This window comes from Erinaceus europaeus, chromosome 5 (assembly GCF_950295315.1).
Source record: "Erinaceus europaeus chromosome 5, mEriEur2.1, whole genome shotgun sequence".
NCBI classification, from domain to species: Eukaryota; Metazoa; Chordata; class Mammalia; order Eulipotyphla; family Erinaceidae; genus Erinaceus; species Erinaceus europaeus.
The window spans coordinates 134,483,175-134,510,225 of NC_080166.1; the positions used below are offsets into that span (position 1 = coordinate 134,483,175).

General features: G+C 38.7%; 1 pseudogene; it reads right to left on the reverse strand.

The window, feature by feature from the left end:
• Positions 1-9,819: 9,819 nt before the first annotated feature.
• Positions 9,820-27,051, reverse strand: part of LOC107522134 (uncharacterized) — a 33,557-nt pseudogene continuing 16,325 nt past the window's right edge.

Sequence of the window (27,051 nt, forward strand, 5' to 3'; positions counted from 1 at the left end):
TTAAACATGATATTCCTGGCATGATAAAAAAAAAATTTATTCAGCAGATGTGATTCAACAAAATTATTTAGTGTAAAATTTTCATCTAAAAAATGTAACAGTAAAAATTTATTTTTGAACATTTAAGCTATGAGGTTTATCTTAGCTTAGTGAAAGATCAATTAAGTTGTGTACCCACCCTGTTTATAGCTGCCCTAAGGGTGTGATAAGCAAAGATTCTAACAAACTAAGTTTAAAATTGTTTAAGTGATTTAAAAAATAGTAAGTATTTTATCATGTCAACACATTAAGTATTGACTTTCTATAACATACTGGTATATTTTAATAAAGACCCTTCTAAAATCATATGAAGGAACTCAAGCCAATTCTAACTGTTAAACTTCTAACTTGGTACACATTATTTTCTCTTAAGTAAATAGTTATAGGTACAATCTACAAATGAAGAATCGACTGCTCATATGGTAAGATTTAAAACTAAACATTTTTCTTTTTTATTTATGGGTGTGTGATGACTCCTACAGTCACTCATATCCTAAAATTTTTCTCTCATTTTTTTTTTTTACAAGCGTCTTAAATTTTAATGCTTGACCTGCCATAGTGAGAACACTTTACTGGTTCCTGCTTTGTTTAATTAAGATCCTGCAATTCAGAATTTTAAGACTAATCCCCATTGATAAAAGCCAATGCTCTCTGGCAGGTTGATGTAACTCACCTGCCCATGTTTGGTAAACAAAAACTTTTTTTTTTCTTCTCAATTGGTACTTTTTCTAAATTTATGTGGGCTACAGCTCAAACAAGAAAAACTAAAACCCTTCAGCTCAATTAATAAAAAAAAGGGGGGAATGCACCCCCCCAGTATTCAGTTGGCTAAAGTGTCAATGAAGTAAATACACTAAACCTTTTTAATATTTACAAAAATTCGAATTGTCCATTTATTATATCTCATTGACAAAGCCACCCACTTTTCCATTCATAGAGACATATATATTTTTCTTTTTTAATTTTTCAACACTGGATGTCCATGTTTGTTTTCCTTTTATTATGGTGGATGACATTACTGCTCTTGCAAAATCCACAGAGTCCCTGTTGGCAAGTCCTTACCACAAAGGATACCATGCCAGTATATACTCCAGCTAACCTCACCAGCCTATCCAAGTCTTCTCTTTCTGCTGACCTACCACCTCTGACTTCAATTCCTCTTTATACAGAATCCATTGGTTCTGATTTCATTCTTACATGTTTATTGACCTCTTCTTTTACTCCCAATGTTCCTTGATGTTCAAGGAACCTCACCTTGACTTCTAATGTGTATGCACCTTCTCTGTTTGTGTTTTGGTGCAACACCACCCTATATTTTCGTATCAATTCTTCTCTATCTGGTCCTTGCATCCTAGTTTCTCTTGTTCCACAGCTGACCCTCTATGAAGAAGAAGAATTTCATCAGCTGGCGCTGACCCACCAGAGGACCAGACGTGCTGTTTCTTCCCCTGGACATCACATCCACTGACTGCTCCCCTTAGACTTGCTGGTGGACTTTGGGACAATCCCTCTATGCTGCTAGATGCACTGAAAATCAGCTTCAACAGTCCATTTGACTTCACCTCTGACAGCTTGGAGCCTCTCCAGAGACAGATGAACTCCCTTGCCAAGGTGGTACTCCAGAACCGCCATGGTTTGGACTTGATTTATGCTAAATAATGTGATCTTTGTCTAGAAAAATGTTGTTTCTTTTGTAAATGAAATTAGATTTGTAAAAGCGAAATGTTAATATCTTGCACAAACTTAGCCGTGATATTAAGAATTCCTTTTCCTCTTTTGGTACTAACTCCTGGTTCTCTTCTCCTTTAACTGCTTGGCTTCTGCCTCTCCTAGGCCCTTTGCTAGCTATTTCAGTCCTATTGCAATTCCTCAAGAAACACATACATGACATTACACATGTTACAGTACAAAGGGTCTCAGTTCACCCTTACACTCATATTCCTTTAGAGAAAAGAAATGCTCTGACATTGATCCATAAACACTGTTCATTAATTAAAGTAATTAGGGGGAGATGTTGGGAACATGTGTAAGCCTGATAGAGCTTAGGGAGAAGGACCCCCATCTTTGGATGGAGGTCTGAGAAGATAACCTCTTGGTAAGTCTCTCTCAACCGAGGTGAGCATAAGGGGGGAAACTCAGACTTGGTTCTTTCCTTCTTGACTCTCAGGCCCACAGAAACCCCAATACTTCCCTCCATTAACTGCAGGCCACATGGCCACAGATTCACTTATTCAAAGTCACCTTCTGATCACAGAAGAACACACCTTATCACACACTCCATCACACACCTCAGACCCCAGACAAGAGAAATTCCAAACTATATGGCTTTTTGATATCCATCTTCTCTCTGTCTCACCCTATGGGTTTAACCCCTATACCTCTCTCAGATACCTTTGGATAATTAAGTTGCTTGCGTTATGGAGAATAACTGTCTCGTATCTCATCAATTCCTGTCATACCAGCCCCCTACCTTAGGGGCATGCTGACTGTTAAGAAACCTGTAATTTCTGTCATATTTCAACAATAATTGACTTCATTGCTTTTCTATTTAACTCATCTCCACTTTGCTAATAAACGGACTCTAGGATTCTGGGATTCTAAGGACTCAGATTCTAGATTCACGCTAAGAGTCCCCTGGTGTCTTTTACTTCGTGTCACCCCTGTCGTGAGCGAGAAAGAAACAGCCCGTTACCTTTCCCCTGGAGGCCACACTGGTGGAGAAGGAGAGAGACACCCTGAAATCTATCCAAAAAGATCTGTATACAACTATGTTCTTAGCAGCACAATTTGTAAAAGCCAAAACCTGGAAGCAACCCAGGTGTTCAACAACAGATGAGTGGCTGAGCAAGTTTTGGTCTATATACACAATGGAATATTACTCAGCGATAAAAAATGGTGACTTCACTATTTTCAGCCAATCTTGGATTGACCTTGAAAATTTCATGTAAAGTAAAATAAGTCAGAAACAGAAGAATGAATATGAAATGATCTCACTCTCAGGCAGAAGTTGAAAAACAAGATCAGAAGAGGAAACACAAGTAGAAACTGAACTGGAATTGGCATATTGCACCAAAGTAAAAGACTCTGGGTTGGGTGGGTGGGGAGAATACAGGTCCAAAAAGGATGACAGAGGACCTAGTGGGGGCTGTATTGTCATATGAAAAACTGAGAAACATTATGCATGTAAAAACCATTGTATTTACTATTGAATGTAAAACATTAATTCCCCAATAAAGAAATTAAAAAAAGAAAAAAGAGAGGAAGGAAGGAAGGAGAAAAAAGAAAGGAAAGAAGAAAGAAAAAGAAAGGAAGTAAGGGAGTGGGGCGGTAGCACAGAGTGTTAAGTGTACATGGAGCAAAGTGCAAGGACAGGAGTAAGAATCCAGGTTCGAGCCCCGGCTCCCCACCTGCAGGGAAGTTGCTTCACAGGTGGTGAAGCAGGTCTGCAGGTGTCTGTCTTTCTCTCTCCCTCTCTGTCTTCTCCTCCTTTCTCTATTTCTCTCTGTCCTATCCAACAATGACATCAAATAATAACAATAATAATAACTACAACAAAAAAAAAAACAACAAGGGCAACAAAAGGGAATCAATCAATAAATAAATATTTACAAAAGAAAGGAAGGAAGAAAGAAAGAAGGGAAGGAAGGAAGGAAGGAAGGAAGGAAGGAAGGAAGAAAGAAAGAAAGAAAGGAAAGTAGGGGGATAAAAGTGGCCTCTAGAGGCAGTAGATTCCTCAGACAAGCACTGAAGCCCAGTAATCAGCCATGTCAGGCATGGGATGTCATCCCTCCAGCTCCATTACCCCAGTAAGACCTTCCTAGCTGAGATGACTCCTTCATTTCGTTTCGGGTGGCACACTTCCTAACAAAGCCACAGAACCCAGATGTAGACCAGGGCCCCTGAGGTAGCACTCATAGACACTCATATCCATACATTAGGAAATATCCACTTTAAAGAAAACATGCAAGAGTTTGTAGTGAATCAGTAAGTGGAACAAGCAAGTACCAGAAACATCTGAAAAAGACACCAAGAAGATCCGGGTAGTGGTGCACCTGGATGAGCGCACACATTACAGTGCACAAGGACCCAGGTTTGAGTCCCCTGGTCCCCATCTGTAGGAGGAAAGCTTTGAAAGTGGTAAAGATGTGTTGCAGGTATCTCTCTGTCTCTCTATTATACCGTTTTCCTCTTGATTTCTGGATGTCTGTCCAATAAAAAATATAAAGATAATAAAAAATTAAAAAGAAACACCATGAAGTATTTAATCAAATAAATTCTACTTAGACCTAGATACCCTCCTCTCCTAATTCCTATTTCAGTTCTCTCATTCATTCTATGGCTAATCTTGTCAGATAAAGTAAGAGTTATAAAAGCTGGGTAAGGGCAAGAGACTGGTATACTTTAATGATGGCTCTTTTGGTCACTACCAGGCTATACCATCATCCATGATTCCATCCTGGGATTCCTACATAGATATGATGGGCCTAGACCTCTAACAGATCCCTCTCTCCACCATCGCTGGTCATCTCCATCAAGAACAGCATTATGGACCCTCTTGAGGCCTTCTATAGGACTATGCCCTCAATGTGGATCAACAACAGTGGGGATTGTCCCACTGTCTGAAGGGAGGCTAAGTCAAGACACTCTGCCACTCAAAGAAGATGAAATGAGTGTGGTCTAGAATGTTCCTAGTTGTAACCATAGAATGTCAGCTCAGACCTACAGGTATGTAGAGGTTACATAGGCTCTTGTGCTGAATATGGGACCCAGATCACATCAATGGGGTTCAGAGTTTACAGTATTTATATCCCATATTCGTGAGCTACTCTCTGCTCTGATCCAGCTGTATAGTCCCATTTACAACTCTGACACCATTTCCCCAAATAATACCTTTGGCTCAGCTGCATGTAAGCTGTCAGGTGTAGCAGTCAAAAATTAGTACAGTCATGTGCCCCTTGGAGTATACCTAAAATAGACTTCCTAGTTTCATACAACACAAAGACCTCAAAATGCATCTGTTATATTCTACCCTTTATATTTCTGATTATTAAACAATTTGCTCTGATTTGTATCTTAATGCTGTTCAGCCACCAAGTTGCAGATGCCACCATGATGCCAGTTTGACTTCCCTGGGCAGACGATCTCACCAGTGTACCTTGGAACCCCAGTTTCCCAGAGCCCTGCCCCACTAGAGAAAGATAGGGACAGACTGGGAGTATAGATTTACCTGTCAATGCTCATGTCCAGCAGAACAGCAATTATAGAAGCCAGATATTCCACCTTCTACACCCCATAATGATCCTGGATTCATACTTCCAGAGGGATAAAGAATAAAAAAAACTTCCAATGGAGGGGATGGGATGAGCTCTGGTGGTAGGAATTGTGTGGAATTTTACCATTCTTATCCTATGGTCTTGTTGATCATTATTAAAACAACTAAAAGAAAGTAAAATTATAAAGAAAAACATAAATAATATGAATTAACTAATAAAATATGTCTCCAAGAATGCTGGGGAGATAGCATAATGATTATGTAAAACACTTTCATACCTGAGATTCAGTCTTCAGCACCACCATAAGCCAGAGCTGAGCTCTGTGCCCTATCTCTCTCTCTCTCTCTCTCTCTGTATTTCTCTTATCACATAAATAAATTGTGCTTTAAAATATAGATCCAGGACTATACAACTGATAGATCTATTTGCACAGGCTATATGAAAGGTTATTATACAATGATATATTACAGATCTAGTTATGTTGTAAAGGGAAATATTACTAGATTCTGGAGAAAGTAAAATATGCTCCTAAAATCACTAACTTTCACTCTTATTTATTTATTTTAAATTTTAATTTTCTGATTATCTTCATTTATTTGATAGAGATAGCCAGAGATTGAGAGAGGTTAGGGAGATAGAGAAGGAGAGAGTCAGAAAGACACCTGCAGACCTGCTTCACCACTCATGAAGTTATCTCTCCGCGGGAGGGCGGGGCTCAAACATGGGTCCTTGTGCATTGAAATGTGTGCACTTAACCAGGTGCATTACTGGCTGAAAACCATAGTGATTTAAACTCTTTCTCGAGTCCATTATATGTTTTGTGTCTTTTAGTCCACCAAGAGCAAAGCTTTTCTTCAAGTCTGCTTCTAAACTTAGAGAGTAAAACAGCTTGCTTGGTTGAAAATCAAATTCTTTTACATAAAATTATAGTTCATTTTCATTGACTCTGGCTCATTGTACTGATCCCACAAAGTAGTTGTCAACCATATTTGAGTCGTATTTATGAATGATAGGCAGTGCTTTAAAGGCCTGCAACATTTAAACACTGTGTCAGTGAGTCATGTATTTTTGTAAGTCTATGTACTTACCTTTAAGAAACTTAAAAGGTAGGGAAGAGACTATTGCTTAGCCTTCTAAGACAATAAGAAAGTAGAACTGATCTCTATTTGTGTTACTGTGTGCTTTCAGAGAACAGAAAAAGACCACCAGGGTGCAATTAGTACAGTCTCTTGCACTTGAATTTTTTGCAGCCTTGCATTTTTTTCTTAGCTATCTCAAGTGATTAAACATTGCCTTTCTAGTTTTAAACCCTTTGAGAAAGTGAATTCAGAAATCAAGAAGAAATATACCTCCTACCTTTATGAGTTGGAGTGATCTATTTCTTTCAACTCCAGTCTCCTTCTCTCTAAAGTGGACTTGGTGTTTACATCCCAAAGACACAGTGAAAATAAGCTGAGCAAGCTAACATGTGAGATACCCATCACCACTGGAAACTGTCAGCATGTGCTTAGTTGAGCCAGTTTCAGGGAAAAGAGTGGGCAGCCACCATCTCAAGCATTCTGGGAAGCAGGTGGATTAAAAAAATAGATGTAATAATACACTGAGCATAAAATTAGAAATACGATAATGACCCAATACATTTTTACTAGACAATAAACTATATTGAGATCAATAGTCTCGCAAGCAAAGGAGTTATCACATATCACATTGATATATGCAACGGAATTATGGGAGAATAAATATGCCTTGTACTCTGGAGAGTGCTGAAGTCTCAGGGAAATCCACAACTTGGACTATACAGACAAAACCTGACAGGGAAGGTCAGCACCAAGGTCCCAAAGACAAGGTCAGTGACCATTTCCGCCTTGGTCTTAACAGTCCTTGACAATGTTCATATTCACATATAATGCATGCTACAAGAATAATAAGTGGATGGCCTATCTGATAGATACATGCTTTCATCTGAATTTAAAAGTGAAGGTTTGCAAATGAATAATAGTGAAAGCGATTTGAATTTGTCTAGAAGTAGTTCAGTGGAGAAAATGGCCTATAGCAATAAAATTTCACATTCAAATAAAAAATTACCAACTGAATATTTTCTCTAGTTGGCAGAATCTGATCCTGGTACTGCCACGAAAAGTAAAAACAATGTTTTCATTGTCATGACTAATGTTGACACCACACTGATGCATGAGAAACAAGAGGTTGCGATTTCAGCGTGGCAATGCTTTCTTCGTAGATGCTGTTAATCTAAGGATAATTGCATATTACGTTTGACATAGTTGCAATACTTTATAAAACTATTTCATGTGATGCGTGGTACAGAATATAAAAATTATAGTTTCCAAAGGTAGAAATAATCATTAATTCTGGAGGCAAGAATGAAGTAGGAAAACTAAAAAGATGTATTACCTTAGTGGGAAGAGTTGGTAATCTCCAAAATCCCATGTGAGAGCACTCAGAGAGCAGATACTATGAAAACTCTTACCGTATCAAGAAAATCGGGTATGAGTGGAGATTTTAGTCCTAAATTCATGGTTAAAAAAATAGGAATGGGGGTGGTTGTGGAGGACGGTAGCATACCAGGCTAAACGCACATATGGTGCAAAGTACAGGCTCAAGGACTCCAGTCCCAGCCCCCAGATCCCCACCGGAAGGGGATTTGCTTCACTAGCAGTGAAGCAGATACACAGGTTTATATCTTTCTCTCCTCTTCTTTGTCTTTCCCTTCTCTCTCAATTTCCCTCCGTCCTAGCAAACAACAAAAGCAACAACAACCCCCCCCCCCAAAAAAAAGGAATATTTGAATTCATAGCCAATCCAATAATGTCTGAACTCTATGGGGAAGCTTTAATAAAATTCTGAGCTGGGTTGCAGTATGATCACTTTCACCATTTAGATGATTCCTGTGATAGGTTTCTGAAAAAAGTTAGTGGGGGCTTGTTAAGATTACATATGAAGAGTTTAGTGAACAGGTGAGACAACATAGAGCTTCAGTTATGGCTGGGGTGGCTGATATGACAGGGGTATAATGAACGGAGATAGATGAGACCAGGTTACTGCAGTTGGCAAGGCTATTTAGCTATGGAATAATACTCACAGCAAAATAAGTATCCAGCTTAGGCCTTCTGCCTTGGTTCACCATGTGAATGATAATACCCAAATAAAGAAATGAAAATGTAAAAGGAGAAAACCGATTTGGAAGATAAGATGAGAGTTTCAGTTTCTGCGAACCCTGGGAGTTTAGATAACCTGCAGAGAAGTTCCTGGAGAGGCCAGGGGTCATTGGATATGTGTATCCTGAACTGTGACTTATCAGGAACGGCAATCTGAAACCTCAGAGTTCATAGCGCAGGCAGGCAGCGATAATAGAGACACCCACGGAAATAGGGAAAAGCTCTATGCTGGTATTTCATTGCGGTACACAGGAAGTCAAAAGGATAGTTGCTGGGTGGAACAGAAGGCAAATAAGGAAGTGTGATGACAGTCAGGCTTGAGAAACAAGACAATGTGTATTAAGTGACCACTGAGGTTGAAGGTTGTAGAGAATCAGGGAATAACAAGGGAGTTAGAACATCTATGAAACTGGGAGAACATTTCGCCATCAACTTTCTTTTTTGGCCAACAATATAATGAAAACTAAAATGACTTGTTCCATCCTTCCTCTAATACTTTGTCCTTTTAGAGTACTTTGCAATTTCACAAGTCAGTGAATGCCAAAAAAAATGCAATTTGGAAGCACTTCATTCTTGGACGTGTTCCCTTCCACAGTGACATACAAAATATTCCATAAAAATTCTCCAGTTGGAAACTCAGAAGTTCACCTATGAATGTGGGAAAGACCATTTTAATGGAGAAACTGGGATACAGCCAATGACAAATAAATACAAAAGTCACTTAGTGGGAAACCAATTTGATTTTGACACATTGCAAAAAGTTGTGGATGATGATTGTGTTTTTCAAAGATGACTGTGAATCTTCCATTCCACAGGCTCTTAGGTAAAGTAACTTTGTCATTCTGTCCCTGGAATCTAGGAGGACTTGTAACTTGCTTGACCCAGGTTTGAGCCCTACCACCACCACATTGAAGGAAGCTTTGGTGGGATAACTCTCTCCCTCTCCCCCTCCCCTCCCCTCCCCTCCCCTCCCCCTCTTCCTCTCCCTCTTCCTCTTCCTCTCCCTCTCCATGTCCCTGTCCTCCCCCCTCCCCTCCCCTCCCTTCTCCTCTCCCTCCCCTACCCCTCTCCCTCTTCCTCGCCCCCTTCTTTCCCTCCTTTACCCTCTGTGACTCTAACCAATAAATAAATATTAATAAGAAATGACACTCTGTCATCTAGAACTCAGTTAGCCAGTGATGCAGCTTTTTGCTTATCCACTGATATGCTCATAACAAGCATGACGTCCAGATTTCCTAATAATATTTATATTGAAAGAAAGTCAAGTTGCCCAAAATAGCACGTGTACACATCCTTCTATGACCCTCGACTTCAATTCTTCCAGGTTAAAGTTAGAGGTGGATGATTGAAAAAGCATACCAAATTTCAGATTTCCACCATTGAGGCATTTCAACTGAACTCCAGATGTGAAGGAGAAGCAAGTCAACAGCATCACCATTTTCTAATCCCTCGCCCTCTGGATCTTTAAGAGAACCAGTTATCTATGTTAGGAGTCTAGTTTAGCTACATGATTATTGTCACTTATATTTTAGTTCCCAACTCACCATCCTTTTGCCTAAACGATCAGAGCCAATTCCTCTTCATACTCAGCAATCAATGGCTCCATTTGGGAAGACTGTGAGTCTGTTTGAAACATGTCTTTCTCATGAAAACCTCCCATAGGCAATGGTGTGCGATCTTACTGGATCTCTCATAGAGAGCTCCATCTTCATATGAACCCTGTTGTATGTCACGTTTATTTTCCTTTGAACTGCTTGGTGAGAGCGGGGTAAGGGGGCATGAAAGTCAAGGATGAGTATAATATGTGACACCAGATTTAGTACATTTTAAATGTACTAAAGGATGGAGCAATGACCAAAGAGATGAATGGATAATGTTTATTTACTTCACATTGCTAGAGTGTGTACACTAAAAACCAATGAACTAAAAAGAGATCATGATAAACTGCTAGAGCTTTAAAAAAAAAAATCTGTCAAGCACTTATTAAAATGCATGCAAATAAACGTGTAGAATTTGAGAAAGGTCCATCTAAATACTGAACTTCTGCTTTTTTCTGTGGGTATAATAGGATTGAGTGATCACATATATTTGATTCCAGATTCTGATATTTTAAAATATTTATTTTAGGAGAGAGGCAGAGAACAAAGAAACTAGAGTACTATTCTGGCATAGTCATTGCCCAGGACCAAACCTGTGGGCACACATGGAAGTCCTGTGCTCACCACGGAAACACTTACCAGGCTACTGGATTGGGGGATTTTCATGGAAAATACAAACATAAAACCAAGAGTCAGACAAGCCATACTTTGCAGCATAGTCTGCCCTTGAAATCCTGCAATGACAATCCCTTTTTATGATCATTTCAAATTTTAATGCTTGAAAACATTTTTTTAATTGGATAGGACAGAGAGAATTTGAGAGCAAAGAGGGAAGATAGAGAAAAAGAGACAGAGAGGGAGAGAGAGGGAGAGAGAGAGAGAGAGACCTGCAGTCCTTCTCACCACTTGTGAAGTAACAGTCCTCAGGTGGGTAGTTGGGGACTAGGACCGGGGTCCTTACTCTTCATAAGTACTATGTGCATTTAACCTAGTTCACCACCGCCCAATCCTAAAACAGATATTTTCATATGATTAACATAAAGAACATCAAATTATGATGACTTATTGACAATATGGAATCTAAAAAGTTTCAGTATCTTACTGTAAAGAAAAATAGAAATCAAATAAAATTGTTTATTTTATTTTATTTATTTATTCCCTTTTGTTGCCCTTGTTGTTTTATTGTTGTAGTTATTATTGTTGTCATTGTTGGGTAGGACAGAGAGAAATGGAGAGGGGATGGGGAAGACAGAGAGAGGGAGAGAAAGACAGACACCTGCAGACCTGCTTCACCACTTGTGAAGCGGCCCCCCTGCAGGTGGGGAGCTGGGCCTCGAACCAGGATCCTTATGTGGGTCCTTGGGCTTAGCGCCACCTGCGCTTAACCCACTGTGCTACAGCCCGACTCCCTTTTTTTTTTTTTTTTCTTTTTATGGTAAGATTACAGAATGAAGTGGTAAGATCATTTGTTTATTTTGAAATATAAAGGACCAGACTAGATATCTCATAATGGCATGACATGACATGACATGACATCAGAAGATGTAGTTATTTGTCTGGAACATTTTGGTTGCCTTATCTGACAGTCTGATGTAATTGACCTGCCTGCATTGGACTGGTATGAGAATCAGTGAACAACAGAGTTGATATGAATAATTCCAACACAGAGTAGATACTTGCTAAAGTCAAAGTCACTGGGCTGCAGGGCAAAAAAAAAAAAAAAGAATATATATTAAAAATGGATTTCCAGGGCCACTGAAGAAAGGAACAGGATTGAATTTTGCCCTGCCAGTATCTTAAGTTTGATTAAAATAATGATTAAATGAATAATGCAGATGGCAGGACTTGACAACTCCGGGTGGTCTTCTAAAATAGAATACTACTATTTTATCATAAGAGGTAATCTAGATTTGCTCAGAGGGTGAATGAAATTTCACCTAGATAGATACTATATGTTGCAATTCAAATCATTGTGTTAATCTTAGCAGTTTTAAGTTATTTATGACACATCATCTTGAATCACTCTGAAATCTATATATTTTTTTAAAAAGGTTTATTTCACTCTGACTTATAAGAAGGGAGTTTACCATGGGACAGATAGTTAGAAGGGTGATAAATAGATAGACAGATAGACAGATATAGATAGATAGATACATAGATAGATAGATAGATAGATAGATAGATAGATAGATAGATTATAGGCAGATAAAAAGTAGGCAGATATAGAGAGATACACATAAGGAGATAGATGATAGATAGAAGTTAGATAGAAGTTAGATCCTTTCTTAAATAAAAAAAAGTTAGATGAGAGATGACTGATGATAGATAGATGATAGAGAGATAGATAGATAGATAGATAGATAGATAGATAGATAGATACACAGAATGACATTTTTCATTAAAGAAGTTCTGTTATGTATAGTACCTGGAACTTCAGATGTGAAGGCTGACAGTACACCCCTTGCACTATTTCCACAGATGCTCCTATGAATCCTGAACAGATGTTTCACACCCATGTCCTAGGATTCATCTCTACCATGTTTGGCTGACAGTATCCTAGATTTACCTGCTCCCATTTGTTTTTTAAATTCAGCACCATTTGTCATCTAGGGAGGTTAGGAAATGAGCAATAGCATTTTTCCAAAGCCAGGCCTTCATTTATTTCAACTTGCATATGAGATGAATGCAAGTGGATATTCAGGTCAATATCCTGGCTGACAATCCCTTTATTGCATCATATGCTGCATTAAGATCCTTTTCTCTTTTCTTTCTTCCTTTTTTTTTTCCTTTTTAATTTCTGTTACTCTAGACAATAATGCTGTATTTTTTCCTGCTAAAACAACTAGGTACAGTTCCTGTGTGACTTAGTAGAATTTTTTTTCTAGATTTTGTTATAGTCCATCTCAAAAAATTCCAGGAGATATATCCAACTTCTCTGAGTTACTGTCTAGAATCCCGCCATGAAAAGCAACTCTGAGTAGTTTCTTCTCTGCTTCTGTCCACTGCCCTGTTCTGAAACGCATGCCTTATTTAGCTTCTTCTAGGTGCAAAACTATGTTTCTTTTTTATATCTTTTAAATTTTGTTTATTTTATTTGATGTGACAGAAAGAAATTAAGGGGGGGAGAAGAATAGAAGCAATGTAATGGAGGACACCTGTAGCACTGTTTCATCACCTTCTCTGCAGGCAGCAGGATCTAGAGCCCAGGCCCTTCTTCTTCTAGCGTTTGCCCTTCTTCCGTAGCCAGTCCACAGCGTCAGGTTGAGCCTGATGTAGAGTTTCGAGACCTCCTTTGAATCTGGAGAGGTGGCAGTCGTTGACTATGTGGGTCATAGTCTGTCTGGAGCCGCAGGGGCAGTTCGGGTCATCTCTGGCTCCCCAGCGATGGAACATAGCGGCGCACCGGCCATGGCCTGTTCGATAGCGATTGAGGAGGGCCCAATCATAACGTGCTAGGTCAAAGCCGGGTTGACGCTCGCAGGGGTCTGTGATGAGGTGTTTGTTCTTGACCTCAGCTGACTGCCAACTCTGTTTCCAAGAGACTGGAACAGAGAAGTTCAGTGTAGGCGTAGGGGACCAGATTGGGTGATGAGACGTCAAGCGTTGGACAGGGTGGGCGAAGATATCCGCGTATATTGGCAGGTCCGGTCGAGCGTAGACGTGGGAAATGAACTTAGATGATGCCGCATCCCGACGAATATCTGGCGGGGCAATGTTGCTAAGAACTGGCAGCCATGGGACCGGGGTGGAACGGATGGTTCCAGAAATTATCCTCATGGAGGAATATAATTTGGAATCGACCAAGTGGACATGGGGGCTACGGAACCATACTGGGGCACAGTATTCTGCAGTGGAATAGCATAATGCCAGAGAGGATGATCGTAGTGTGGAAGCGCTCGCGCCCCATGAGGAGCTGGCCAGTCTTGCAATGATGTTATAAAGGCCCAAGTCCTTATGCATGGTAACAAGTGTCCTTAACTAGGTGTGCCACTGCCTGTCCACTAAAGCTGTGCTTCAATTATTCCCCTTTCCTCCCTCCCTCCCTTCCTTCCTTCCTCCCTTTCTTCCTTCTTTCCTTCTTTCCTTCCTTCCTTCCTCCCTCCCTCCCTCCCTTCCTTCCTCTCTCTTTCTTTGACAGCAGGGTTAATCCTGGCTTTCAGTGCCTGCTTAATGACTCAACTAATACTGGTACACATTTTTTTAATTCTCCCCCTTTTATTTTATTAATTCTAGTAGAAAAGGAACAACACACACACACACACACACACACACATAGAAGGGGGGGCTGTCATACTGCTCACTGTTTATGAAGCTTACCTCATGCAGGTGGGGGTTTGGGGCTTAAATGGAGGTCCACCCTTTCCTCCTCCAATTCACTTCAAACTCAAGTAACTTTGTACATCATCAACAACAAAAGTTCCTTTTGCTAACTGAATCACTATGTGGGGATGTCTTGGAAAATGACTTAATATGGTTCCCACAATGTTTCATCTGATGAATACTGGGAGAACTTGGTACTGATATTGGAGCTTGAATAATCAAAGACAGTCACTGACGTCTGACAACTGATGTTAGTCTTCAAGAGTGCAATAGCAACATCGTTTAAGTGAGTTACTCTGACAGCAGATATTATTTTTTAAATCTGGCTGCTGGATGTATAAAATCAGTCATTTTGGCTTCTTTGGGACCTTGTTCCTGGCTTCAGATGTCTGCTTTCTTCTATGTCTTTCCCTGGAAAAATCTTGGTGCCTTTTTCTCTTTTTATAAGAGTATTAAACCTACCCTCTAGAGATCTCACCTATCTCTAATTACCCTCTGGAGTTCTCACCTCCAAACATCATCAAAATGATGATAAGTCATTAAAAATATGAATTGAGGGGTTAGGTCCATAATAGGCTCTCAGCCAGAGACCACACATGGCCTTTTCATGATGCTTTCTCACAGAATGAAGACTGGGTTACAAAAGTGAGGGTCACAAGAGAACACAAAAAAGGGCCTGGTACTTTAAGGATTTAGCTTTTTCACTTAATGTGTGTCAACATCACCATATTCTCTCTCACCTAGAGAAGCCCCTGAGCATACATTCTTCAGTTGCTAGGTTGCATGTTTACATTTGGAGTTTTCTTTTGATGTATAGATTTTTTTTATTTGATATAGTCCATTTATTTAATCTTGTTCTAGTTTCATTCACCCATGTGGCTGTCTCCAAATACATCTTTGATATTATGATGTATTCGTCTATATATTTTATAGTTTCAAGTCTAATATTTGGGTTTTTTATCTATTTTGAGTTAATTTTGGGCTATACCATAAAATGGTGATCTAGACACTTTCTGACAAGTGATTGATATCAAATATCCCTAAAGAATTTATGCAGCTTTTGTTGGGGTAGATAGTATAATAGATGCTATCATTTCTGAGATGTTATCATTTCTGAGGCACCAAATGCCCAGGTTCAATTCCCCACACCAACATAAGCTAGAGATGAGAAGTCCCCTGGGAAAAAACAAAACAAACAAGCAAACAACAACAACAAACAACAAACATAAATATAACTTAGAAAACGAAAGTAATAAGCTTATAAATGTGGGCAAACTATTAATTGACAGTTTTATAATAAAGAGGTATACATTTTCACAGATTTCACTCATTAGAAAAGGACATTGAAATTCCACCTCGTATCCATGAGAATGGCTTACATCAACAACACAGGAAATGACAGGTATTGGCAAGGATGTGGAAAAAAAGGAAATCTGTTTCATTCCTTGTGGGAATGCAAACTGGTGAAGCTATGATGGGGAACAGTAGAGATAATTCTTAAATCAAAATGGAAATACATTATGAACCATCAATACTACACTCAGACATTTATCCTAAAGTTGTGGAAGCATAAATCCAAAGGTACATATGAGTCTCCATATCCCCAGCTGTGTTACTTACAAGAGCAAAATTTAGAAGCAACCTAAATACCCATCAAAAGATGACTGGATAAAGAAAGTTACATGACAGAAAACTCAGCTGAGTACGAATTGCATCTAAAAGAAAATGGACTTTTCAGAGTTAACTCAATTACCAAATAATGTGATGATAACAATAACTATCCATTGTCTTTTTGAACCCTAAAACAACAGGAACCTCACATTGCAACTTAATCAACACAACGATTGCCACCTCAACATGCTTCAGCTCAGACTGTGTCCAGAGACTTCAGGTGTGGAATGACAACCCTTCAGCTTCATTACTCAGGTGGGACCTTTCCTTTTATAATATTCTCTAATTCCATCCCAGGTGGTTCACTTTCTAACAAAGTCCCAAAACCTAGATATAGACCAGATTCTGTGAGAGAGAGCATATGTTCACACGTATCCATAAACTACTGCAAAATATATACCTGAAAGCAGGACTACACTAGAGTTTGCAGTGAGTACCTCCCTAACACTTCCTCTCCACTATTCCAAGCTTTGTGTCCATGATTGCTCAAAAATTTGTTTGGCTTTGTATGTTAACTCTCTTTTCAGTCACCAGGTTCCAGATGCCATCAGGATGCCAACCAGGCTTCCCTGGACTGAAGACCCCACTAATGTGTCCTGGAGCTCCTCTTCCTCAGAGACCCACCCTACTAGGGAAAGAGAGAGGCAGACTGGGAGTATGGATCGACCCGTCAATGCCCATGTTCAGCGGGGAAGCAATTACAGAAGCCAGACCTTCTACCTTCTGCAACCCTCAACGATCCTGGGTCCATGCTTCCAGAGGGATAGAGAATGGGAAAGCTATCAGGGGAGGGGATGGGATATGGAGATTGGGTGGTGGGAATTTTGTGGAGTTGTACCCCTCCTATCCTATGGTTTTGTTAATTTATCCTTTCTTAAATAAAAAATAAATAAATAAAAGAAAATGGGGGAGTCGGGCGGTGACGCAGTGGGTTAAGCGCACGTGGCACAGAGCGCAGGGACAGGTGTAAGGATCCAGGTTCGAGCCCCCAGCTCCCCACCTGCAGGGGAGTCGCTTCACGGGCGGTGAAGCAGGTCTGAGGGTGTCTGTCTTTCTTTCCCCTCTCACTCTGTCTTCTGCTCTGCTCTCCATTTCTCTCTGTCCTATCCAACAACAAAGCAACGTCAACAATGGCAATAATAACCGCAACGAGGCTGCTACAACTAGGGCAACAAAAAGGGGGAAAAATGGCCTCCAGAAGAAGTGGATTCATGGTGCAGGCTCCAAGCCCAGCAATAACCCTGGAGGAAAAATAAAAAGAAAATGGATGCCATTAGAATTGATTATGCTTAGTGCTTTAAGTATGAAAGTGAAAGATGACGATTGATGTTTTCATTTATGTATTTATAAAAAGGAAACACTGACAAAACCATAGGATAAGAGAGATACAACACCACATAATTCCCATCACCAAACTCCTCATCCCATCCCCTTCCCTGATAGCTATTCTATTATTTAACCCTCTGGGAGTATGGACTTCCAAGTTCATTGTGGGATGCAGAAGGTGGAAGGTCTGGCTTCTGTAATTGCTTCCTCACTGAAAGTGGGTGTAGTCAGGTCTATCCACATTCCCAGCCTGCCTCTCTCTTTCCCAAGTGGGACGGGGTTCTGGAGAATCAGAGCTCCGGGACACATTAGTGAGGTTGTCTGCCCAGGGAAGTCTGGTTGGCATCATGTTAGTATCTGGAACCTGGTGGCTGAAAAGAGAGTTAATATATAAAGCCAAATGACTAATTCTGAAGCTAAAGGATGGAATAGTGCAGATGAAGAGTTTGGGGGTCTCCATTTTTGTACATAGTTCGTAGGGATATTTTAGTTATATTACAAAGGGCCTTTGGCTATACTAGTTCTTTCTTTCTCTCTTTCTCTCTTTCTTTCTCCCTTTCTTTCTTTCTTTCTTTCTTTCTTTCTTTCTTTCTTTCTTTTCTCCTGAGACTGAAATCTGATATGCAGGTGGATCCAAGTTATTGTCTGGGGAGATGATGTCATGACTGGAAAAAAAGGTCAGAAAGCTGGATCAGGGAAGAGAGTAGCTCCCAAATATGGGAAAGGTGTATAAATATTGTTGACTGTTAACCCCATTGATCTGATGTGATCTGGGGCCCATATTCAGCTTAGAAGCCTATGTGACCTCTGCATCCCTGTAGATCTGAGCTCACATTCTGTGGTCATGGGTAGGAATGTTCATACTCTGTCTTCCACCTGAGGAAGATGGGTCCTGAAATTGAGGCAGTTTTGAATTTTTGAATTTCTTCTTAGAAATCTAACAAAGTGCTATTTTCTCTGGGAACTTTGATTTGTCTTGAAAAAGAAAAAGCACATATTTGATTTCACTAGCTTTATACAATGCATATAGTCAGACTGCAATCCATTGAAATCTAGCCAATGCCACAATTACAAACAGTCTCAGTTGTACTGTTGGTATACTGTTACATTATGTGGATGTTTCTGTAGATGAGGAACATTTATAAATGTGAAGTACTAAAAGGAACAATTAAATTAATATTACACGGATTCATAAATATGATCATATGTCGGGCTGGCTTTGCAGGCGGAGACAGAGGACCAGGGACTCATGACTGAGTGGTACTCAGATGAGTCTTTATTCATGCGGAATGCAGCACAATCTAAGCCAAGCTAAGCTAAAACTAAACTAAACACAATCTTGTCCTTATATATATATATACTAGCCAAGTAGGGTGGGAACAGGATGTGACGTAGAGAGGGTGGAGCAAAAAAGAGATTGGTGAAAATCAGGGTATGACAAGGAGAGGGGGTGGAGCAGGCAAGAATTCTACCACTGAACCACCAATGCCCTGGAGGGATGGTGGTGCTTAGTTAACAGTGGTTATGTAAATAGAATACAGTGTTAAGCAAGGGGATTAAACCAAATGAAACAGAAGGGGTTTTTAGAAGCAGAATTAGAAGCATACCAACAATCATCCATAAAACCTTTATATCTATGAAACATTTACATTGAAAAAAATATATAACAGAATTTTTTATGCTTAGGTCCAAATCATTCTTCTTTCCTGATGAAGTCTGAAGAAAATGAATGTCTGAAGCATATACTCAGATATCTATGGTAGTTTGGGGCCCATTGTTGGCACACTTGGTTGAATGTACACATTATAGTTTCCAGGGACCCGGGTTCAAGCTTGCAAAAGGGATACTTCACAATCAAGGAAGCAGTGCAGCAGGTGTCTCTATCACTCTCTACCTGCCACTGTTACCACTCAATGTCTATCTCTATCAAGATAATTGAATGATAAGCAAAAGATTGTTTAAGTATATGGTAGAAACTCAAAATAAGTCATCTATTCCTCTCTCTCTCTGTCTCTCTGTCTCTCTCTCTCTCTCTCTCTCTATATATATATATATATATATATAATAAATTACATATGCATGTTATTATAGATTATTTTTCTGTTTATTGTTTTTTTATTAATTCATTTTTTTTTCACTGGGACTGTATCACACTCACTTCAGCTTTTCAAGGAAGGACAGAAAGAGAGGGAAGGAAATGACATCATTGCAATGTTTCTATTGAGGTGAGGACTGGGTTCCAACCTGACTTGTGAGCATGAAAAAGTCAATATCTTTCCAGGTGAGTTATTTTGTGTTAGCTCTGAGTTCTTCAGGACATCAATTTTTGTTCCATTTTCTTTCTCTCCTTTCATCTAGTTTGTTTCCAAGCATCTCCAATATTTACTGAATCTCAGCAGCATACTTTTCCACTTTACTAATTTTGCAAGCCTCACATGTCAGATAACGCTCTGCACAGCCATCTACCCCTAGCTGAAATGCCTTTCTGACTTCTGACTAATAAGTTTCTACACAGAGAGTGGCTTCAAACCAAGGCCTCTGGTACTGAGATTTTGCCCAACAGTTTGGCACTGGGGGGAGTTTAGAAAAATGGGTTTTGAATTTCTACCATGGATCTATTTTTCATATGAAGTAATGAAGAAGACAATGAAAAGCTTGCTTTACAACATGTCACACAGTAGTGAGTCTGATCTCACCCAGGTCCTCTTGGGTTTGTCTTATAGACTAGTTTTTCTCTTTCACGTCTTTCTCTTTTTCCTACAGGAGAGTGTATTAGTGTCACAGGCAATGTTTTCCCCTCCTTTTTGTGATAACCAAACTTTTCCTCAGTCCTACAGGCAGCTATTGGTAGTTACTAACTTGAAAAAGCCTTCAGAAAACTGGATTCTGTGTTCTTCGAGAGAGCAAGACCCAATTGTGTCAACACTACTGACATATCCCAGGTCTCTTTCTCATGCATCCTGTAACAGAAGTTATTAACTGGGAAATTAAGTACTAAACAAGTAAGATACCTGACTTTCCTGAAGGCCAGTAACACTAATGATAGTGACAGTAATAACAACAGAAATAGTAGCCATACAAAATAATTGACAAATCAAAGAATTTAATTGTAATGAGTTTTCTTAATCAATGAGTAAGAAATAAACAGTAGGAGCTAAAGACTTTATGGAACATGTGCTGACAAAATAAGCTGGAAAATCGTTTTAGGAAATAAAACAGCCTAACATGTCAGCAAATATAATGTGAAACAAAATTTTATAGATCTTTCAGAAAAACAAATGGCGTTTATTTCAGAATCTCTTTGAAACTTTGAACACTGAAATTGACCCCCCAAAAGTGTTTTTTTCACCCCTAAAGTGAGGAGGCTGAACCTCTAAGTGAATTCCATTTTGAATTCAGCCCATTGCATTCTCAACAATTTCTTAAATATGGGGCAATTATAATTCATTTCTAAAGCTTCTGAATTTGTGCAGTGGGAATATTAAGCATCATTCTAGATAGGTCTCAAAACTGGATTTCACTTCTCTCAACCCAAACCAGGATGAGCTGGGGTTGCCAATCAGAGCACCTCAATGTATATGAGAGTATTTTATCAACATAAGAGAAGGAAAAGAAACTATCTGTCTTTTCAAGGCCTAGAAGCTATGCAAATAGATTCAAGTGGTCCTTTGTATCAGAAATACAAAAGAAGGGAGGGTTCCTATGAGAAAAGTTAATGGTACCAAATTATTCTCACTCAGAATTGATGTCCCCACCTCCATCACATATATTCGTGTGTGAATGTATAACTTCCCCTTAACAGCTTTTTTTTTTTTTTTCACATATAGGTGCAAGGAAAAGTATTCAGGGCTTGCTGGATATAACTTTTTCCACTTGGTATTCTTTGATTTCACACAGCATACTCTTTTCCTCTTACATTATTATTATTATTATTATTATTATTATTATATTTATTTTACAAAATTACATATCAACAGGGGTTTAAATCCACACCATTCCCACCATCATACTTCTGAATCTTCAGTTGCCTCACTGCAAGCCAACACAGTTCCCTGAAGCTGTAGACATGGGCCAACCATCATCTCTACAACTACCTGTCTACATGTATACATAATTGTCCCCCTTTTTTCCTGGTCCCAATCTTCTCTCTCCCTCCAAGCCACTCATGACAACATTACTACCTCCATATATCCCTCTCCTTTTCCTCTTCTTTCTCTGGTTGCTGATGGGGTTTCACCAGATTTTTATTTTCTGAATAAATTTAAAAGACATTTTTTAGCTTGCACTACATTCCCAGAACCAAGCTAGGAATCAGTTGGTCTGGTTCTTTTCCCACCTGGATAATCTTTTTTTTTAAGATAATATTTACAGGACTTATTATCGATTCACTTATTCTTCAAAGCTAATCAGTGAGCCACTGTTCTCTAGTTATGGGCAACATGAACGCCTTATCTCAGATGTTGGGCTGTAAAGTTGGGACTGAAGTTCTGACTTTTGCCTTTGGGTCTTTTGCTTTTCAGTTTATCAAAATAGTTATTTCCATCACCTGTTTGCTTTTTCTCCACTGTATTTAAGCTAAATGTAGGCAAAGCACTTAATCTTATTCACAACTGCCTCCCCAGCAATTATAATAATACCCACAATAAAGATTTGTTGAATTAGGAACTAATTATTAAATATAAGTGTATACTATCTATTCACTTCATAATGGATGGATAAAATACAATGTGCTGCTTTGAGCTTCTTGATCTCATAAAATAGTCCATGTCTAGAATAATTATTTTAAGAGTATAATCAAGTAACAAATGAGTTAACAGTTTAATATATATAATTGCCTCCAGAGTTATTGTTGGGATTCAGTGTCTGCACTACCAATCCACTGCTCCTGGAGGCCCTTCCCCCCCTCCCCCATTTTGTTGCCCTTGTTATTGATGTTGTTGTTGTTGGACAGGACAGAATGAAACAGAGAGAGGAGGGGAGACAGAAAGGTGGAGACAAAGATAGACACCTGCAGACCTGCTTCACCACTTATGAAGCTAACCCCCCCACCCCCCGCAGGTGTAGAGCCAGGGGCTTGAACCTCGATTCTTACGCCAGTCCTTGTGCTTTGGGTCAGGTGTGCTTAACCAGGGTGCTACTGCCGGAAACCTAATATATAATTTTAAGGATAACTGAGGATACTGTAAATGCCATTGCTAAAGTGGACATTAACACATTGCCACTGGATGAATTCAGTAGAAAGATGTATTAACATATTAATTTGTTATTATTTACTTATTGGATAGAGACCGTCAGAAATCGAGTGGAATCAGTCAATATACAGAGGGAAAGAGACAGAGACATCTGCATCCCTGCTTCACAACTCACTGGTGTGAAGCAAGTGCGAGTGGGAACCAGAAGTTTGAACTGGATCCTTGTACACTGTGACCTGTACTCAACCAAGTGCACCACCACCCAGCCCTCTATTTTTTTCTTTTTTTAATTTTTATTTATTTTTTATTAATTTTTAATATTTATTTTATTTATTTATTCCCTTTTGTTGCCCTTGTTGTTTTATTGTTGTAGTTATTATTGTTGTTGTTGTTGTTGGATAGGACAGAGAGAAATGGACAGAGGAGGGGAAGACAGAGAGGAAGAGAGAAAGATAGACACCTGCAGACCTGCTTCACCGCCTGTGGAGCAACTCCCCTGCAGGTGGGGAGCCGGAGGTCGAATCGGGATCCTTAAGCTGGTCCTTGAGCTTTATGCCACCTGCGCTTAACCTGCTGGCTAATACCCAACTCCCACCCTCTAAAATTTTTAAGTCCTTCAGTCCACATCAGAGATTCTGTAAATCTGTCTGTGTATTGGTTGGGGAAATAGATATATCAACTAGGTATCAGAATAGACATTATGTACCAAAGATATAAAGATTTTTATTTGAATGACCCAAAATTAAGGTAAATGTTAATTTCCATATTGAGTGGTAGATTGTTATGAGATGTTGCCAAGTAGAAATTCTACTAGTTATCTTAGAGCTTTGCTTAATCCATATATTTCAGAGTTTCTCTTGAAATTCTGTAACTTAAATGTTTTAGCTTGATATATCATTCTTTCAGAATGTTGCTTTAACCATCAATTTAATTAAATTGCTGTTTTCACTTGCTTTGGCATTCATTCATCTTCAATATTTTGATGGGAATGCTACAATATTCATTTATCTACAAGCTAAATTGTCCTATGTATGTAATATGTTCACCATTATATCACCAACAAGAGAGAAAAGCATAGAATTTTAAATAATGCATTAGGGATTTTTTTTTTCTGCTTCAAGGGTTATAGCTGGGACTGGGTGCCTGTACAACGAATCCACTGCTCCTGTGGCTTTTTTTCTTTTCTTTTTTTGGATAGAGCAGAGATAAATTGATAGGGGAAAGATAGAGAGGGACAGAGACAGGGAGACACATGTAGAACTATTCACTGTTTGTGAAGCAGTCCAAGTCAGAGAATAGTGGCCTTTATATTGACAACGTTTGTGAGTCTGGGGTCCTACCTCACAATAAACAAACTTGGAACATCTCTGTGAAATCAGAGCAGAGCACAGGGGTGGCAGTCCACACATGATTTAGCAAGTTCAAAAATCATTTCCATAACTATGGAGGGAAAGCCAACAATGAAAGTAATCAGCTTTCAGATGTTCTTTGAGCACAAAGATTTATGTTATTCAAGATCTCATAATGTTACAGAAAAGCCTAGCCAAGCAACACTTTGCCCTGGAAAAACACTGCTTCACCTAATTAGCCATGAACAAGACCTGTGTGGATGGAAGGAGATAACTTTTTCTTTCTGTAGCATGAAATTGTAGACCTCAGGTCATCCAAGTGGCATCTCTTATTACTGCTGAATATAGAAATGCACAGTCACATAGAAGCTTCCCCTGGAGAGCAGAGTTATGGATTATTCTATCTGAGAATTAGGCAGGCGCTCACTTGAAAGCAATGCCCTAGCTTAATATCAACAAGACTTCCTTACTTCTCCTGCTGGTTCTGGAAAAACACTGCTACCGCTGAAGGTTTATACATGTTTTTGTTATAGACTCAATTTCCTGGAGTTGATTTGTCTCCACAGTCATTTTTAGTTACAAATGGAATCTACTCTCACTGTCAGCTCAACTACAAAGGTGTTGCACTAAAGTGTACATCACTTGTACAGAGTGTGGTCTGGTCTTAAAAATGAAGCAACACATCTTTCTTAATATGTTAAAAAATCATTTTAAGGACCTTGCTAACAGCCCTGACACAGGGTCATGGTCTTCTTACGCTCCGAGCTTCATTTATCACATGGAACGTGTTCTGATACATGCCAGAAATGGTAGCCAAAAAGGAGCTGGGTTCACTTATAGAGAACTGTAAGAGGATAAGTTGATAAGTTGATACCTTTGAAGAAAAAATAATCATGACTCAAGTTTTGATGATTTATATAGATTTGTCATCTGTGTTTATCAAAAAAGTTCTGATAACTTGATATAATGACATATGAATTTTCCCTCATTTAACCAATCCCTAAATACTCACACAATTATTGCAACGATGATACTTATATCTGACTGTGAAATCTCCACATTTGTTAAGAAATATAGGGAAAAATCAAGAGATTTTGAATTTTTGAGAAAGCCAAAACAATAACTATTTCTTTTTAAAATTATTTTTATTATATTTATTTATTATTGGATAGAGATGACCAGAAATTGAGAGGAAAAGGGGAAATAGAAAGGAAGAGAGACAGAGAAATACCAGCAGCCCCACTTGCAAAGGTTTTCCCCAGCAGGTGGAGATCAGGGGTTTGAACCAGGGTCTTTGTGCATAATTATGTGTATTCAACAATGAAAGTTTCTAATTTAACTTTCCCCACCGGCAGAAACGAAATTCCTCAAAGAATAAACATTGACAAGGAAGTTAATTCTAACAGAAGATCTAAGCTAAACTTAAAATTGGAGTAAATAATCATTTATTCTTAGTTATTATGTAGTGGTCACTTAAGGTGTTAGAGGCTATTTCTAAGAAATTGAAACCTTGATTGTTAATAAACTCAGATTATTACTATATTACACACAGTTTCTGGGCAGTAGTTATAGACTTAATGAATGAATTAATGAATTAATTATGAATTAATTATGTGCTATTGAGAGCTGTCTTATTCAAATTACGTATTATTGTAAGTTAGCTCTTAATTAGAGTCAACCTTTGATCATGAAACCAGGATAATAAAATATCATCAATAACATGTTATTATTAGTCAAATGAGAATGGTGTGGTTTGTTATTAGACACCAGTATTTCTTTGAACAAAGTAGGCGGGTAACAGATTTTGTCATTTGACCACTAATCCTAGCTAACATTGTCTAACCCTCCCCAATGTACATGCTGTCTTATTTCTTTTTTACCAGTATTTGTTTCAGCAAGTGTGAAGATTTTGTGTGGTTCATTTTACTGCTTTAAAGAGAAAAGAAAAGAAAAGAAAAGAAAAGAAAAGAAAAGAAAAGAAAGGAAAAGAAAGGGAAGGGAAGGAAAGGAAAGGAAAGGAAAGGAAAGGAAAGGAAAGGAAAGGAAAGGAAAGGAAAGGAAAGGAAAGGAAAGGAAAGGAAAGGAAAAAGGAAAGAAGAGAAAAAACAATGAAAATGACAAGGCTTTGTGCAGGTCATAAAGTGAAATTAATTAAGGTTAGATTTACAGAGATGAGGAAGTTGAGATTTCAAAAGAGATAAAGAACATTTTCTAAAGTCACAAAGTTAAGAACATATGATATAGATACAATCCATCTGCCTCTTCACAGATCCTGACTTTCTCTATTTTTGAAATCCATATAAATTCTGTGAAGTTTGGATGTATTGTCAATAGTAATGGGAATATTCCACCAGTAAAATCCATCACATTTGCTGTGCTAAGTTGCCTCTTAGTTTCCTAACCCTTGCTCTGTTTGGCCTGTTCCTATGACTGATTAATTAATTAACTAATTAATTGATTGATTTTATTTTCACTGGGGTTCCCACCACTCAGGTGACCATTTTTTTCTTTTGCTTATATATTTTTAATTTTATAGGACAGAAATAAATTGAGAAGAGAGGGGGAGATAAAGAGGGAGAGAGAAAGAGAGACACCTGCAGACTGCTTCACCACTTGTGAAGCTTCTTGCCTGCAGGTGGAGAACAGAGTCTTAAACCCAAGTTCCTGGACATAGTAACAGTGTGCTCTCCGCCAGGTTCACCACCTACATGACTGATTATTATAACTTCCCTGAAGGATCTTTAATATTTTATTTAAAGAAAAGAATAATTAAGATTCCCAAGAGGCAAGATCCAAAAGTCAAGTTTATGTTATGTGGAATCCATAGCTCATGCTTCTACCATTTTATCAAAAGTAGCCCTAGAACTGTTTTCACACCATCACCAGTTGAACCCTATTTTACAGCATTTGTTCTGTTTTTCTACTGGTTCCACAGTGAGTCATGGAAAGATCTTTGGTTAGTAGAATTAGTAGAGTCAACAAATGTTTTTACTGAAACCCACAACCTCCAAGAGTCATTGTGGTTGATTTGATCTTTGAAACAAGCTCAGATGTGTTGTTTATAATTCATGTGTTGACCTTTGATGAGTTAATATTACATAACAAAC